The 12,045-nt window shown below is 31.8% G+C and overlaps 1 protein-coding gene across 2 annotated transcripts in view; it reads right to left on the bottom strand.

Moving 5' to 3' along the window:
• Positions 1-12,045, bottom strand: part of Sema3a (semaphorin 3A) — a 431,159-nt gene that overhangs the window by 398,921 nt on the left and 20,193 nt on the right. The gene's annotated exons all lie outside the window — the stretch shown is intronic.

The following is a 12,045-nucleotide window of genomic DNA, read 5'->3' as shown; positions in this document are numbered from 1 at the left end:
ACAACAATAGAAAAACACAAAATGACTAAAACATATATATTTACTCATACACACATACACACACACACACACACGACAAAAAAAATATATAGATATCCTTCTTCAAGTTGCTCATTGAAAACTATTTGACTCTGATTTTTCCTGCCATCTGGTGGCAAGATCAAAATTCATGCAATGCATATTCAATCATATAAAAAAGCATTCTCTAAGACTTTAAAGGACACTCAAATAAATTTTATAGAATCCCACTAATGGATATAATAAATCTAAAAATTTCACATATAATCTGAACCTCAAAAATTAACATAATCTTTAAAATTATAATACTAAAATACACTGAAAATAAAACAAATATAAACTGATGAGACTGATATCTATTTGTACTTATCACTGAACCCCATTACTTATTTCAAATTTAGTATATAGTATTATACAATAGGAACTACTTATATTCAACAGTTGAATTTAACTGAAATTTGGAAGACAAGCTTTTAAAACAGGAGCATGACAGAAATATGAAAATTCTCATTCATAATTGTTTATGAAGTTCAGGGATTGGGATGAATACTCTTTTTGAACATTTAAAAATTTAAACAGTCAATTTAAGATAAAAATAAACATAATTTTACATGAACATGTATGAGTTACACACTTCCAGTGTATTCTTTATACAAGAGTATAAAGTTTGCTTTGCATTTTTTATTCTTAGCAGAGAAAAAGAATTAAAAATCATTTATTAATTCTAAATCTTCAATATCAGCTAATCAAAATATTTTCTCTTTTTAGTATAACTTTAAAAGCCTGAGATATTGCCACATATTACATATTAATTTTGTTGTGTCTATCTGAGTTAGTGATGTCATCAGTTAGTAAACTTCTTTCTTCATTTGAGACATTTTTTTCCCCCTCAGAAAAGATAGTCTTTCAGATTTATTTGTAAATCATCTTTATGCTTTGGTTTGATGCTCCTTACCAATAGATTTGTGTAAAATTAGGAAAGTTGTAAATTTTTTCATGTTTAGAACTAATGTATAAAAATTTTCTTAAATTTGTGTCATAAACAAATTTAAGAAATTACAAGTTGTAGTTTTAAAATTTCAAGAAGAAAATATTTGTTTCCTTTTGCATGTAGGAGGGAAATAACTAGTGCCATAACCAAAATATATTTCTAAATTTATGCTAATGAATTTACTTTCTTACCTAATTGGCAATAGGCAATTGCTAAAATAGCTCATGAGACAGCTGAATGGCTGATTCATGCAGGTCATATGGATACATATTCTGTCTACACAGCATAAACTGAAGTGGAAATTTGGCAGCAACCCAATTTATGTGATCCTTGACAATTTAGTCCTTAAAGTAGATTTAACACTTGTGAATGAGATGCCTAACCGTAAGGATGTTTGAGATGATATTCTTAAATTATTTCATGCTCTTCACAACTTGTTAAGTTCTCCTGTGGGGGAAAATATTTAAAAAGCAGAAAACAGTCTCTTTTCTTTTCTCTAATCCTCTATGCTTATGAAGATAAGCCTATAAAATAAGTTAGAGACTAGGATGTCTCATATTTTTTTCAGTCAAGTCAGTTTGGGGACTGGGAGATTATATAAGGTTTTCAAATGATAGAATCTATTATTCCAATTTGAATACCAAAGGAAAAATATAGTTTGTAGTAGCTTTGAGGCTCAAAATTAATACAAAAATCATTCATCATGTTTTTCAAATATTATATGTCATATACTCTGTGTAAATAAGTAAAGAGGCATTATCTTCTCTTAACTTTTTAATTTTGAATGGGTCAAATGTCAAATAATAAGAATTCTACCATGTAAAACCAAGAGTTTAACACTATTCAAATAGAAAGATATAAAATTTTCCAATATTTGGTGCTCCATAAGTAGTAATGTATTGATTTAGTTAACTGTACAGTTATATATCCTATAGTAAAACAAAGTGTGCCATGGTGGTGCACACTTATAAATTCAGCAACCTAGGGGCCTGAGGCAGGAGGATTACAAGTTCAAGGTCAGCCTCTGTAACTTAGGGATACCCTGGTTGTACAAATCTGAGGAAGTAGCTTAGTAGTAAAGTGCCCCTGGGTTCAATCCCCAGTAATAAAAAAAAGAAAAAGAAAAAAATTTTAAAAGGGTGGATGTTTTTATTTTTTTTCAATCTATAAAAATAATCACATATATTTGGTTTTGTTTATATATAATATCTATAATCCTATTTCAAACCTGGGTAATGAACAAACACACAAATAGATCTCCATTTATAGAATATGTTTCAAAGATTCTTTTAATCCTTGGGCAATTTTCTAAGTCTTTTTATATCCATTATGAGGATAGAAAGGGAAGGAAAAGAAAAGAAACAAAACTGAGGCTAATGGATCCCAAGTGATTTGTTAATGCCATAATAAGTTATAAAGCCAGGGCATTCAAGCTCAGGTCTTCAGGTAGTAAGCATACTGCCTTTGGGGTCTTACCTGTCTCTCTATATAGATGTAGATGTAGATAGGTATGTATTTTGATAGCAATGATCAATAGACCCCAATCTCAGATTCACTACTAGCACACTTGGCCATGAAAAGACTCTGATAATGTCATTGCTAGTGTGGAATGAAGTGTCAAGAATGGTGGAGAACTGCTAGAAAAGTGGCAATTTTCTAGTTGCTTCTTGGTCCACTCTTCTCAAGTACAAAGTGCACTCTTATTTATACAAATTCATTTCATTGTTTTGTAGATATGTATGACAGTTTCAAGCTTTCAAGTGTTCTAGCATGAATAATCAAGATCTGAGTTCAGAGAAAATTCTATGGAAGTTGCTAATACTAGCTAATAGATTAAGGTGTGAAAGATTTGATATTTTTAGGAGGAAAATTTGACTTTTCTTTTTTTGTTAACTGTGAAAAAATATTTCTATTTTGCAAAGTTTCAAGTAATTTAAATATATGACTTTGAGTTGAATTATTTTGGACCAAAGAAATAAACCTTTAACAAATAAACCTAGAAAATATTTCTTTGTATGAGATATTTTTGCTAGATATAAAAAAATGATCTCAAATGCTCTTATTTTATCTACTGATAGTCTAAATGTAGGTTGATGTAGTTAAGCTCTAAGTATCCGTCATAGAAGTATCACTTGCACAGGAAGATTCTGAGTTTGCGATCAAAGAAAGTAGTGCCTCAAATTTATAGCAAGGAAGCCAGTTTCCTATGGCCTTTGATAGAAAGAACTCATTATGACTGCTCATTTAACATGTGTACCACCTTTTATTTGTGCCCCTCTCTAAAAAGAAGAAATTCAAGTTGAAAAACTGAACTCTATTGTTATTTAATGTATCAATGCTATTAGTTCACAAGAAAAAAGGTTGTTTATTCAATTATTGTTGCTATATAAACTATAGGAACAAATAAAGGTAATATATATTTTACTTTCTAATTGCATTGCGTTTTCTAAGGTATTCTAACAAAATTATTCATTTACCAACACACTTTGCCCACCTGGAAGCTTAGCATACTAGCTTTTTGCCTTCCCTTTCTTTAAGGAAAGAGCCTCATTGAGGCTGTCAGCTTTGTTATAATAATCCTCCCCCTTCTCTGCCCCATGTCCCCTGAAAATCACATCTTCCTATATTTACTGCAATTCTTCCGAGTTTATAGCACTAATATCATCTCTCATCCAGCACCTGCTTTTTAATTTTACATGTATATAATTTTGTCCTTACTTTCTATAAAAATCCTCTAAGGACCCATTAAATTTCCAACATGTGACTCATTTTCATGTTGCAGAAATTGTTTGGGTATTAGAGCAAAAAGGTCATGTCAAATGATAAATGAGTTGCAGTTAAAAACACATACTCATATTTCTAAATGCCTGTCCAAATGATGGAAAAAGAGAGTGTAGCTACTGAAATATTAAGAGCAAGAAGGATTCACACCAGATCTGTTGATATAGAGTGAATTCTCCAAAGAATGCTGACCAATGCATTTTGTGTATTGTTTAAAATAAAGCAAAAATGCTAATGATTAGTTGTAACTATATAAAATTCTCTCTATAAAACAATTTTTCAAACAAACTAATAAACAATACTTCAGTAACCTCTGTAGCCACTGAATAATAAGTATTATCAACATTAGCAGAGATGAAGGAAATTGAATATGACTCAATTAATGGTGTGAGAAAAATCAATACTAACAGAGGAATAGAAAGAGATACAGGGTCATGATCATGAATCTCCTGAAGGTCTCTTTGATATCCTGGAAAGCATTCTTTGTGTTCAATATGGGTTTTGTAATTTCCTGAGACAACTTTAACAATTTTAAGAAGATTAAATTTTCTCCAAATTATTGTTTCTTATAAATTTTCATATACATCATGAAAATTCATGAGTTTCATCAGCTCAATTCAACAATGCTATTATTGATTCTAGCTTTCAAAATGTTAAAAAGAACTCAATTCAGAATTTTAAAATCAATTTAAAGAAATTGTTATAACCCCAAATTTATCCTTCAACTGGACTTTCTAATTCTGATAGAAAGGTAAATAAAATAACAACAACAACAAAAATGTTCCACTTTATTTTCTTTGCATATTAAGGAACTAATAGTATAATGCTCCTCCTTGTGTCAGACTTTATGTTTTGAAGGATTTTCCAAAAATATAATAAAGCATTTGGAACTGTAATTTGCTAATCAATTCTCAGTTTAAAAAAATGAGGCTAGATAATAATAGTAATAATCATGTTGAAAGAGTTTTATGCATCTTGCAGGCTAATATGCATTTGTTTTTCTATTTTCCAGCCACAAAGAAAAAATATGAACTCATTTTACTTCCTCAAAACTTGTCATTCAGTAAAACTGAGGTAAACAATTATTTACAATGTAAGAGTATTAAAGTTCTTGCACTGTTCCCAGTCTGACATAACCAGGAAACCAGCATTTAAATCATAATATGCTTTCACTTTGTTTGCTCAAAGTTTAATTATATACTCACTATATAAGACACACAAAACTCTGTGGATATACAGGGACTATTTTTCCCCATTCAAGAATAAGGAAGATGAGGCTCACAAAGGAAGTGCATATAGGAAGCAGAGGAGCCAGGTTTTAATCCCCCTAGATTCAGGTGTTATTTTCTAACTCCTTGCAACTGGCACCCAAGAATATCAAAGTAAAAAATAAAGCCACATAGCTTCATTGAAATGCTTGCACTTCCACCCACAGATTGCTGTAATTGCATTTCAAAACAAGAGAATCCCCAAGACGTGCAGTTGAAAAGCAGGCTTATTTATTCCAATCTTTTAAAACACTTTTATTTCTTTAAAATTATTTCAGCATCTCAAATAGAAACTTAAAATTCATGGGACATATGCCATTTTGCCTATTTAAGAAAGTGTTATGTGCTTCAAGTATACTTCATTCTAAATGCCATGTAATAGACATGAGGCTCTATAGATGGGATGTGAAATGAATTGCAGATTAAATATGTTGATAAATGTTCTTAGTGAGCAGTCTGCAGCTGCCTTATGTCTCAGTCATTTACATCCTTAAATTTGTTCTAACATTCAATATATTTAAACATTCAAGCAAAGAAAAATGTTAAGGCTCTCCACTGAATATCCTGCTGTGTCTCACCAGGAGTGGCACATTACCACAGTAAGAAGAAGACAGTTTTAACTTTTCTCAAAATTAAAATGTGGCCCCTTGCAAAGAACGCATTTTTGGTAGGTAATTTTCTATCATGAAAATGTATTTTTGATCCAGAACTACTTGGAAATTTTTTTAACAGCTGTCTTCACTTCTTTTAAATAAGACAAACTTTGAATCCATAATTTAGGATACTTGCAACTAAAGAGAAACTATTTTGTGCATTATAATTAAGCACAGCCCATGAACAAACAATGGAGATATCTTCTAGTCATACCTTTCTATAAATTGCATGGAAATCTTTTGAGACCAAAGTGAACAATGCCATTCAGAAAAGGATGAAATCCACTTTAAAATACATGGTCTATTACTATTCAGCTAATTATGATAATAGTGGGATGTAGTCACTTCAAATGAAAGAAATAAAACCACATGAAGAAAAGGAATTTATTTCATGTTTAAATAAGATAATTTTGTGATCTATTTTGTGTTTCTTTGACTCTCGTTTCTCATGTAGATGCAGGTTATTGTGTTCTTCACAATTATGTTTTTCATCTTGACCAGAAAGACCAATATTGCTATGTAGGACTTGTAAGTTTAAGGAAGAACCTATTGCCTTGTAATGCTGTGATATTCAGTCTTTTGGATAATTTATTTTGATGATAATCTATCTTTGAAGTCTCCTTTTTATTTGTTTCTAAATATTGTTTGTGATATCAAGTAGACCTTAATTATTTCTCTCTGTCCATAAATATGCATAACTAGCACCTCATAGTATATAAAGACTTTTCCCATGTGGAATTAAGAACTGATTAGTTATATATCGAAAGATGTTTTTCTCACAAAATATGCCTTAATACTAGAGCATTCTGAAGAATTAACAAAAGATGTATGGCATGCTTTTCAGCTTATATTACATTTTCAGGAGACCACTGCTATAATATTTTATAGTGCAGCATATAATTCAGGGCGTGCATATTAATCAAGCCACAAGAAATGACAAAATTTTACATATAGCAACTGTGACTTCTGGAGTCTTCCCAAGGAATTTTATGTAAAGAAGCCAAAGTATCCTTGAAGGAATGTGAGGAACTAATTTTCCATGATCACTGATACTGACCCTAGTTCCAGAAGATCATTAAAGATTCTTATTTTGAAATCAGAATAGCTATGGTCTGTGTCTTTGTCTGGCTGGTTTCCTTTAAATCACATTTTGCTTCCTCACAGTCTAGCATTCTTAATTAGTCATGTTCCTCAAACTTTTATTTTGAGTAGTTTGGTAATAATAGAGGCCCTCTCTAAGGAAACAACCAAGATTCATGTGTGGATGCCTATGCTACTGTAGTAGAACAGTTCATGTTTTGATCAGATTGGACTCACAGGAAAAAGGACAGAAGAGGTCTAGCAAATGTATCTTTAAAGATATCTGTATTGAAATTCCCATCTTTCCCCAGAGACAGTATGACTATTCCACCTAGGCAATTGACCTTGCATCTTTACGTTTTCAAATGTCCTCTCTATATTGGCCCTTTCTCTTCTTTCATAAATAGAAATTTACTTAATCTTAATTAATTTTCCTTCAGTACCCTAGTGTCTACAAGTTTTCTCTCAATATTTCTCCTGTTGATAACCACCAATCGTTCTTAAAGTAGTAGTTGAAATGTTTTTCAGATTTTAACTCCATTCATTTCTTAACACTCTATCTGGGTTCTGCATGCACCCCTCAAAAGTGCTAATTCTTGAAAATATTACAAGTGACCTCCTTATATTCAAATGGGATAACCACTTTAATTTTTTAACATATTTAATCTTGAAAGTCTATACTCCATTAACTCACATTTCTTAAAACCGTACTTTTTGAACTTTCCCATTGCATGCTCCTTAATGTTAGAATTGCTGAGATCTCATTCACGCTTTTCTGTTTGAAATGACAGTTTCTTTACTTGTTAAATATACATTCAACATCTGAAACTCAACTCATTCTGAACCTGTATAAAGGCCCTCTTCCCTTCCTTTCCCTTCTTTTCTCTTCTACACTAATAAAATATTACATTAAGATAAATGTAGTAACGATGTATAATAAAATATTGCTATATATTTACTTCCTCTGCAGATTATACATACCAGCATTATTCTTCCAGAGATTAAGATTAGTACCCAAAATATAGTAATCATTCAGGGATAATGAATGAAGAATGATGGATTATTAATAAAATAATTAAAGTAGGTCCTGGGCATGGCTAGTGATCTAGAAACTTTGATCCCCCTTTAATATAATTTTCCAATCAGACATCCACATTCTTATTATGCCTAACCTTTAAACTCTAACAAAAATGCAACTCAAATTCCTTTTAATTAAAGAGGCAGAAATTAATGCAAACAACAGTTTTATTTGTCAAACTCTTAACTTCACAACCCTGACAATAAAGACATTGTCCCTAGTTTTCAGTAAGAAAAAAAAATGTTGAACATCTCCTATGGCAGGAGGTACACTGCCTGTGAGTGGTAGGGCACAAAGCTGTACTTGAATATTTGCACATCCTTGCAAATGGGGACTATGTGAAACTTCAAGCAAATGACCTTGATTTTCCTATTATCAGTTCTTTGTGTATAAAATGGGAAGATTAAACAAGATCAGCAATTTTAAAATTGTTCCTGTGTGCTTCAGGAACTGATGAATATTCAAAGAAATAATATTGACAAGTTTCCCATCTTAATCCCTGAAGGGAATGTTTTTTGTTTGTTTTATATGTTAGACATATAATGCCCCTAATGAAGCTAAAAATATTGAAAACCACTGCTAAATCATCTCTGAGGTCACATTTAAGTATATTTTATAGCTCTATTGTTGACTTTCTTTGCTCTTTTACATAAATATTATTCATAGGTGTTTTCATGAAAGGCATTACCACATAAAGAAAATTTCCAATTTTTTATTTCTAATATAGCTTTGCCTATATGGATGATAATGTTCAACTCCTCTTATTTATCTAAAACTTTCAGAAAGATACAAAACATAACACAATACAAATAAAATCCCCAAATCCTCTTTGTTTATTTTCATTGTCCAAGCTGTAAAACCAAAAAGTCATCCCATCTTCAGTATGTGCCCTTTGGTCAAATATCCTCCCTCCTAGATATCTAAATCTACTCCATCCTCTTTGGCTACTGTTTCTTTTAAGCACCAATTTCTTCTTGGAAGATATTAAATAGCTTCTACAGTGACTTCCTGCCTCTAATATCCTCCTTCCCCAAACATTTGCCCAAACCTCAGTGCAAAACCATCTTCTGCTATATTAAGCTAATCATTTCTCTTTCCTTATAATGCCTTATCTAGGTCATACTTCAGAGCTGCTAACACCTCCAATATTAACCATTCCTTATATGCCAAACACTTTTAGTGTTGTAATGTGCAGTTGTTATGTAGAACACATTTGTGACCTAACCAAAATACAACCTCATTTTCTTTTCCTTAAACTTTTTAAAGAACTTTTTAAAGAACAGGTTATGTTTCCCTGCCAGAGAAAACTCAGTCAGGCTCATGAATTCTCTGTTTTTTTTTTTTCTCTGAGTAAAAGACAGTTCTATAATTACTAACGCCACAAAACAGTGTCTAAATTTAGTATTAGAATAGAAATATCCATCCAAGATGAACTTAACATCAGAACTTCTCCCACCTGCCTTCTTTGACCAACCTCAGGGTAAAGAGCCAGATGGTACCTTGGCCCTGAAGATGGGAGAAGCTGATTGTTCTTATGGGAGTGCTTTTATGAGGAATTCAGAGGTTCCCAGCCAGGACCCGCTCATCTGCAATTCTCCTCTCTGGGCTTGAGGTGATGAAGGTAGCAGCAATTTACCTATGAGAATGGTGCCCACAGGTTGGCAATTTTTCCTCTTAGTTTACTTTTAGCCTGTATACTGTTTAAATAGGTAAGGATTTTCAGTACTCGGAAATATCATTCAAAAGTGTGCATGTGGTAATTTGTTATTTTAATTTAGAACTTCATGGGGCATATTTATTTATTTATTTATTATTTATTTATTATTTATTTAAGATTTGGGTGCCTAGCTGAAGTTTCAACATCAGTATCCATTAGCTAACTTACTCTTTTGCACAATGTTATATAACAGTGAAATCTAATCAGCTTTAGACACTTGTGGAAACTGAGGTTTGGAGGAGTTAAGTAAATTTTTCTGAGCTGCAGATCCCATAAATGACTACATTAGAAATCAATTTCAGGCACTGGACTCTGATGCCCTTGAGATCTGAAATATGTAGACTTCAATATAATTCCTTTCATGATCTGGCCTTTGTTTACTTTTTTTAATATTCATTTTTTAGTTATAAGTGGACACATTATCTTTATTTAATTTTTATGTGGTGCTAAGTTTTGAACCCAGTGCCTCACATGTGCTAGTTGATCACTCTATTACTGAGCCACAACCCCAGTCCCACTTCTATTTAATTATAAAGTTATTTTTCCATTTCAGTGTATTCCAACATCATTGACCTTATAAGACTTATTTTCACCTACTGTCCTTCCCTTCCCTTCTGCCTATTCTCAGGGCATTTTCTCTACCAGATATACTCACTGCCTTCCAACCTTTATGGAGATACCTAGTGGACTATTCTTCAAGACCCTACCAAAAACTGAAGTATTTACTACAATATGCCAGTACATAATAGTATTTTTTACTTCTTTTCTAATAATCTGTTTACCCTTATGTCTTGATATAACTCTGAGAACAAGGCAGAAGGAGACTATATTCATCAAAACCTTGAGAAAATGTTTGTTGAATGAGTGAATTACACACTCCCTATAGGCTACCCCTGGAGAGATCAAATCCTTGCAAAGTCTGAAATGAGGTTAACTAGTGGGAAATTATCTACTCTAACAAACTTATTTAAGAATAAGGACAATTAAGGGCCAGAAAGGAAAAGTTTACTTTTTGGAGGCACACCATAGAACTCTCTTTTCAGTCACAATTTGGGAGATTTTAAAATCCCTTACTTGTGCAAAGCTTTGAGGTAAGATCATGTGGCACAATGCCAGCATGCAGAGAGCCCTTACCCCCATCTTCCTAAGATCTAGCAGATGTGACCAGGCTGTGCCAGGACCACCTGGGAGTCATTCCTAAGTGGTAAGACTGTCTTATTTATGTAAAGGTTATGACTACAATCCACAGCAGGTGTTTAGTTTACTGCATTTAAGGTCATTATAAAGGCACTTTGCTAGATGCTAAGATGCAATGCAGTTTAGATCTCACTTTAATACTTAGATCACAGTAACCACATTAACTTAAATAACTCACTGTTTTTAATCAACTAAGTCAGTGGTTTTCTGTTATCTAAAACTTTATTATAAGTCTGTTTTAGAGATAAAATATAAATAATGAATGAGTAAATGAACAAATACATGCTACTGTCAAGAAGAAGGATTTAAAAAAAATAGTGAATGGCAGAGAGATTATTCACCTTTGTGTTCAGCAAAAGCTGGTTTAAGTAATCTAATTCTAACATTTTATTAATAAAGATTTATGCATATTGGATTCATATCAAGAGTTTTGTCTTTAACTGCTTCTCTGGAGTAAAATATACTTATTTTTGAAACAGGTAAATATTAGTATCAAATTTAATTTTTAACTATAAGTCTCGATCATACTAATAGATAATAAAAATATAGGGAATTTTCTTTCTTCTACTTCTTTTTTTTTCTCCCCACTTTATTTCAGGAAAGTAAATGAAATAGCAAAAAATTTAAGAAAAATTTTGGCATGGTTAAGATAGAGAAGTTATTATTTTATTTAAAAACAAAAATATCTGAAGTAAAAAGAAAACATACAACATGTTTTTAAAGTAATATCCATGTTTTCTGTTTTTATATTTTTGAATAATAGAGTTTTATTAAATAATAAAATTTGAATAATAATCTTTTTACCCTTTTCTAGAAAAGAGACTCTGTTCTTATTATGCATATGAATGCTAAATGATGTAATACTGCTTGCTGTCTTTTGGAGACTTTCCTCTTGTTAGTGCTGCTATCCCATTTGACTGTAACCCTGTATAATCTGTAAAGAATGTTCTTAGTCATGGGCCTTCACCTTCCAGTGATTTCATCCAGATACAGTTTCCATAGGCTTTACTGGTTTAAACAGAAGAAAAGAGCAGACCATCTGAACAAAATAAAATGTCACCATTAAATTGGTTTTTGTAGCTTAAGGTATAGTGTAATGATATTTTTCCAGCAGCTGCTTTCAGTTGGACTTAAAGTTTAGAAAGAGCTTTGCACTGATACAAAATAATAAAGTGCAGGTTGTGTTACTTCCTTCTTTTGTGTCTCAAAGCATAAGGAAAGTTTTTGTGCTTTTACATGGTCACTGATAATCATTAAGAATT

This window comes from Ictidomys tridecemlineatus, chromosome 2, assembly GCF_052094955.1.
Source record: "Ictidomys tridecemlineatus isolate mIctTri1 chromosome 2, mIctTri1.hap1, whole genome shotgun sequence".
Classification (NCBI taxonomy): domain Eukaryota; kingdom Metazoa; phylum Chordata; class Mammalia; order Rodentia; family Sciuridae; genus Ictidomys; species Ictidomys tridecemlineatus.
This window is presented reverse-complemented; position numbering and strand designations above follow the sequence as displayed.